Source organism: Medicago sativa, chromosome 7 (assembly GCF_051527215.1).
Source record: "Medicago sativa cultivar Bolivia chromosome 7, Bolivia_mono, whole genome shotgun sequence".
Lineage (NCBI taxonomy): Eukaryota > Viridiplantae > Streptophyta > Magnoliopsida > Fabales > Fabaceae > Medicago > Medicago sativa.
The window spans coordinates 40,750,912-40,758,096 of NC_140755.1; positions in this window are offsets into that span (position 1 = coordinate 40,750,912).

Below are 7,185 nucleotides of genomic sequence, written 5' to 3' on the forward strand. Positions count from 1 at the left end.
CACGATCAATCACCTTGATTCCCTCACATGATTAATTTTAGAAATTAAACCTTTTTATGAACTGGGAGCAAGAAAAACAATAAAAGAATAAGAAGAAAAAAAACAATTTAACAAACCAAGAATGAGAGCAAGAAAAACAAATAAAGAATAAGAAGAAAAAAATAACAATTTAACAAACCAAGAAAATATTGGTTTAGTGCTGTCTCTCAAATATTTGTGTTGTATTTCGAAAGTGGTGTGAAAAGTATGAGTCTCAAGAGGATTATTTATAGCAAAAGAAATCAAATAATCATGACATAAATAATTCTGATTGGTAGAAAATTAAAACAAATGACAAATAATTTGATTTGATTGGTTGAAATAACAAACAATGATGTTAATACAAAATGACCGAGCAAACTAATGGGTATGATTATAGGCTAATTAACAATATTGATTATCATTTAAATCTTAGAATGCTATATAACTATTTCTGTCCAAAAAAAATTATTTATAGGAATTTACAAATTAGGTGACCGAAATAAATGGAATTTTAAAACATTTTGTTTTGTTCAAGCAAAAGTTTATGGACAAATTTTGATGTACGGTTCATTATAAAATGATTGTTTAATTCTTTTTAAAGAAAAACTTTTTTTTTTGGTATTAAACCTCATATCCGGTTCGTAGGATAATAAAATGACCTAGTAATTCATAGTTCGGCTAGTTGGTAAGTAAAGCTTAACAAAAAAACAAAAATATTTTAGAAAGACACATAATTGCATTGAATATTGATCGTGATATGGTGTATGAAATCAAAAAAATAAATTAAATACTCCTTATAATTTTAGCATATTACATTTTGGAGTGTATAAGAAATATGAAATAAAACATTAAATGCATTAAATAACAATAATCCTTAATCTTTAATAAAAATCATTAAATGTAATAATTTGACCAATGTAATTATTAATGCCCTTACTTTGTTACACCTGAGATGATGATTTTCATCTAATTAATTATTAACTAGTATGGATACCCGTGTCAAGCACGGGCTAGAATTCAACCATACTTAAGTGAAAAAATGTTGTATGTATCAAGTGTAAGTTACATTTCAACATTGAATAAAAGAGTGGAGGTTGGACAACATATAAATTGGAAGGCTCATATACTTAATACCTTAAATATTCGATGAAAATGTAATATTATTCTCACTTGGATGATTGCTCTAGCTCCAATGGATCGATCCACACCACCGCGAGTTCCCCCATAAATTCCAACAGTCGTAACAAAACCCGGTTCGACTTTGTAGCAGAAGCGCGGGTGGGAGAGTTGTTATTGTGTCAAATGTGAGTAAAAGTTCAACATTGAATGCAAAAGTAGATGTTGATCAACATAATATACCTAATGTCTTAAGATTTAGGGTGAAGATGTAGTGTCAATATCACTTATGTGGTTTCTTTTAGTCTAAAGTGATGATTAAACTAAATGTATGATCCCTGGTAGAAGAAAATTATGAACTATTTTTTTTAAAGTTTTTAGATGTCATGTATTTCTTTCAAATAATTCTTAATTCATTCTTTCAAACTAGTGGCGGAGTCACACACACAAGGTTGTGTGGGCTCCTGCCTGCACAAATATATCTCCACCCACCATAATTGTAATATACCACTATTAGATTTTGCAGGTAAATTAAATATATGAATTGGAATACACCCCGTATAAATTTTCCACTCAATTTATTAACTTTATTTTGCAGTTTGCAGGCAATTTATCCACACAAACAAAACATGTTACACTCTCTCATATATTTAATTTTTTTAAGTTAAAATAAGTAGTTTTTATTATACCCCGTCTCACTATATGTTAAAATGTTTCACATCGGTTGAGAGATGATATGGATAAGTATTTAAAAGTGTGGCCGATATTCACATCACATCCGTTTTTGTGAGAATTTATTTCTAAACCCACCTATGATCATCTCTTTCTCTATTTCTCAATGAGAAAAATGAAAACTCTTCCTCCTTGTTTCATGGAACCGTAAAATCAACCACACCAACTTTTCCTCCCAACAAATTTCGTGTAATGGTGCCCCCACTATTCAAAATTTATGGCTCCGCTACTGTTTCAAACATTAATTTTAAATGAAACATGAATTAAATTTGTATGAATAAAAACTCTCGCCAATTTGAAATTTTGAATGAGTCGCTTATACACATTAATCATTTATCTTTTAATAATAATACTCAATAAGAACGTAATTTCTTCAACAAATGAGTTCCACAAATAACTATATTTTTATATTCCAACAACACTTATTTATTTTAAAATAATTTATTTAATTAGATCTGTATAAAAGTGAAGAGAGTCGTTTCATAAACATTATTCTCTATTAGGCCAACCACTGTTTATTATGGTGTTAACCCTATGGCTTTGAAGGTAAAGGGGTCCTAGTAATCTTAAGTTATGTCGGGAGGTTAATAAAGTTTGACCATTAACTGTTCCACCTAGAATCAAACTCATGTTCTCCATAATAATTCGTCGTTGATGTAGCTAATTAACCACATGAACAAAATTTCTTGTTTTATTTATTTAATTTTTTAATTTAACTTCGTGGTGATTTTGTTTGAATCTACAACAATTACTAATCAACATTTATTTTTCCTCTAAAAAAATTAACATTTATTTATTCAATATTGGTATTAGCATTTTCTTTCTATTTTCATAAACTCCTAAAACATACAACACTCATGACATTCATATTTAAAAATGGTTTTTATAATATATTGTTTCCCTTTTTTTTTGGAGAGAATATCCTTTCCATTTATATAAATTAGAGCAATTAGAAAAATATACTCATGAGATATTTTGTACTTTTTCTCTCAAGTACTCTAGCGGTTAAATTCACACAATGAGGGGTATAAGTTTGAACATTGACACATGCATATCAATATCACTGGAGCTTCCAACCGAGTTGCAATTATAGGATTGTAAAATTTATTTGAGCATTAATATGAATTATGAAATTAGAATTATTAGAAATATTTTTACTAAAAAAGCATTGATTTTAATGTGATCGAACTCAAGTGGTTAGTGAGTTCCAAATTAATCAGGAAACCTGAGTTTGATTTTTCAGTAGAACAATCTTTCGATCAAACTCCGGCATACAAAGAGTCTTTTACAACAAAAATATTTTTTTCACAAAGAAAAAAATTCCTATTTTGAGAGGTAAAAAATTAATTACTTCACAATTGTTTATAATTTAAATTTAATTTCAATTGAATACCGGTATTAATCTTATTTATGTGGTTAAAGGTCTGCATGAAATATATTAACAATATAATTATAAATTCCATATTAATAAAAAATGGGAATACAATCTTGGTTTAATTTCAAAGTAACTTTTTAAAAATTAGCAACAAATTTGCTTAATTTTTTTTTTGTACCAATTCTCATGGTCCAAGACAAAAAATTGTAAATTATAATTAGTAATGATAACTTCTATAATAAGTTGAAAAAATTTAATGTATATAGTATAATATTTAAGGCTTTAGTAAAAAAAATTAAGGCATTTTTTTTACAAAAGTTTAAGGCATTGTTGTATACTTAGAAATATTTTATCACAAATTAATTTTAGCATATGCGGTCATATCAATGAACAAAGTTCATTTGATTAAATGTCTTAATATTTTTAAATGAAATTCAAGATGATAAAAACAACAATTGGGACAAAGACTATCACTGAAATGAATAGAAAAGACAGTGCTGGCTCTTTTTTTGGATTCGATTTATGTCCCTAATTTTTTATCGGGTTAGATTTACGTCCCCTACTTATTTTTTCTCCATAAATTTTATTTTTATCTTAAAAAAACTTGTTAGTGTAGATCCTTAAAATGTTAATTATTTTCTATTTTTAATTTCCAAAATGTCTTTTTTTGAGAGAATTAGCAAAATGTCTTGAATACTATTTAAAATGAAAGACGTAAGATTTTATTGATTATCATAGTTTAAAAGTTATATATTTAATTAAGAAAAAAGATATCCTATAAAACAAATGTTTTTTTGATGTCAATTGTTAGTAATTAGTTGTTAGATTTTTTCTTTCCCGAAACAAAATTAATTGTTTTATTCTTCATCCAATTTTGTACCAAAAACCTATAACATCATGGAAAAACACATTCAAACGAAACCAATAAATACATTGAATTAAACAATTGATATAACATGAGTTTAATTAGAATACTCTGACAGTGTAAAACCACTTTACACTGTCAACCAATTAAAATTACTCAATGAGACACATCGACATTTGTGTTAGAATCAGAAAAAATCAAATAAAATCTTCTCTATTAACTGCCTCCCATATTTCCTATTATAAGTATATGTTTTTTCGATGCATTATACTTGTGATTGTAAGATGGAACTTTTCCTGATTTAATGATTTTTCTCTGTAATCAAGAGTTACTTGTGAAGAAAATAAAAAAAAATTTGTGACGAAAACAACACCTGAAAGATTATAAGGGCATTAGACTGCATGTTTTTTTAGCATAATTTTGGTCATAGTTATAAGTGACCACATATTTTTTTATGACTATGAACACCTGAGAATTATTTGTCAGTAGATTATGCAATGGCTCCAATTTTTTATGTGAATTTTTCTTTTTTTGTGTTACTTTTTATATGGCTCCAATTCATGCAATGGCGGCTATGAACATCATGAGAATTGTTTTCTTTATTAAAAAAAAAAGAGAATTGTTTGTCAAATAATGTGCCTTAATTTTGTATGTGCTTGAAACATTTCTAAATAAATAACAATTGTGGCCTGGATTTTAACAAACAATGGTATAAGGTAAATGAAATCAATTTGGACAAGTAAGTATTACATCTCAAATAATGTGCCTTAATTTTGTATGTGCTTGAAACATTTCTAAATAAATAACAATTGTGGCATGGATTTTAACAAACAATGGTATAAGGTAAATGAAATCAATTTGGATAAGTATTACATCTTTTTGACTTTATTTGTGCAATACCCTTTGTTTCTTTCTCTACCAGTGCAACCCCAGTTTTACTATGCATGCTAAATAGTGTTAGTATTTAATCATGAAAAGAGCAACAAATTGAAAAGAAGAGTTGTATATATATCTGGGTTCATAGCTAGTGAAAAGAGGAAGGGGTGAAGAAGCATGAGGACAAGAGTTAAAACAAAAGAGGAAGTAGGAGAGAAGAAAAAAGCATTAAGTAAATAAATAGTGTTAGTATTTAATCATGAAAAGAGCAACAAATTGAAAAGAAGAGTTGTATATATATCTGGGTTCATAGCTAGTGAAAAGAGGAAGGGGTGAAGAAGCATGAGGACAAGAGTTAAAACAAAAGAGGAAGTAGGAGAGAAGAAAAAAGCATTAAGTAAATAGATAACAAATCAGAAACATGGAAATAAGGCATTTATTAAAAAAGATTTGATTTGATTTTCTCTATTTTTGACACATATGCTGATGTGTCTAATTGAATGATTTTAATTGGTTGAAGGTGTAAAATTATTTTACACCGTCAGAGTATTCCAATTAAACTCATAACATTAAATGCTTACATGATTTTGCATCTTTTGTAGAAAAATAAAAGAAAAAAAATGTCAACATGCTATGTTATGGTTGAAAGTTGAGTGGAAAAACATACATTTTGCTTGTTATAAGAATTATATTTGTTGGAAAAAATATTATATTTAGCTTATTGTTAAAAAATACGTGTATGATTGAAACCTTTCATGATTTTGTTAAATCTAAATGGTCAAAAATTAAGACAAAGGGTGCATGAATCCATTTGATTGGTTGAAAAATCAAACAATGATAATAATTTGATGGTTGTCATTGAAACAATTTTTTTTTTTTTGAGGGGGCATAGTGCCATTGAAAGATTTTAATAGAAATAAAAAATTCATTTAGTTTTGTTATTATAAGACTTTTACAACTTTCCACTTATAAATAAGGTAATTAATAAAAATATTAATGCAGTTTTAAAGCATATGTGATTATTAATTTTAATAATAGAATGAATGATGGATACAAAAATATGACGTTGAATAAAACATTAATTTTTTTCACTTAAAAAACATAATAATTTAATAATCTTTAATTAGGATATTAATTTTAAAAATAGTATAAACTCATTTAAATATTTAATTAGGATGAAGGAAATAAAATATAAATGATTGTAAGGTTTACTATTTTTTTTTGAAAATTCACTTAAAATTTTCTAAACTCATTTAAATATTTAATTAAGATGAAGGAAATAAAATATAAATGATTGTAAGGTTTACTATTTTTTTGAAAATGCACTTAAAATTTTAGGGTAGCACCTTGCTCCCTTTTAGTTAAAGAAAAAGGAAAGTTTTGACTCAAAAAACAAAAATCAAAGGTGCCATAAAATCGATTTTCTATTATGTATTTCTTATCTTTTTCACTCCAAAGTTATCGATTCAATCCATTTTTTGAAAATAGGATGCATTTCTTCTTGTCTATCGACTGGTTTCCATCTCAAACATAAAGTAGCAAAAAAAAAAACACCAAAATAACATATAAAAGAGCAAGATATTAAAAGTAAAATAACAACATAAAAAACATAAGAAAAATTAAACAAAAAAGAATAGATAGATAGAAAAAGTTGTGAGTATTGAGGGATTAAAATAAAACAAAGGGGGGATGAAAGTGATTATATTTGAATGTGGTAATAGAAATCCTTCGTATATATTCTAATTTATATGTGATACATTTCTTCTTTTCTCTTGATTGACTTCCATGTCCAAAATAAAGATCCAAACAAAAACAAAGAACATATAAACACCAAAACAAAATTGAAAAGAGAATATGAATAAGAAACATCAACCTAAGAAATCACATAAAAAGGAACATAACAATAAGAAATGTTAAAACAAAATAAAGTACAATTGCGGTAATTTGCGATTTGCGATAATTTGCGATCATCGGTACACAAACAAAATCACAAGAGTGCGATTGCGATTAAACTAATGGTGCGATTGCGATTGCGGTAATTTGCAAAAGATCAATTATTCTCATAGATCAATTAAGGGTGGCTTCTTGATTGGTGAAGCATCTGGTGGACATAGGACATAACACAGTACAAGGTAATCTCTATTCTACCAAATTAATTACTCCTATAGTAGCACGTTAACATGGTTATCAAAATATGCAA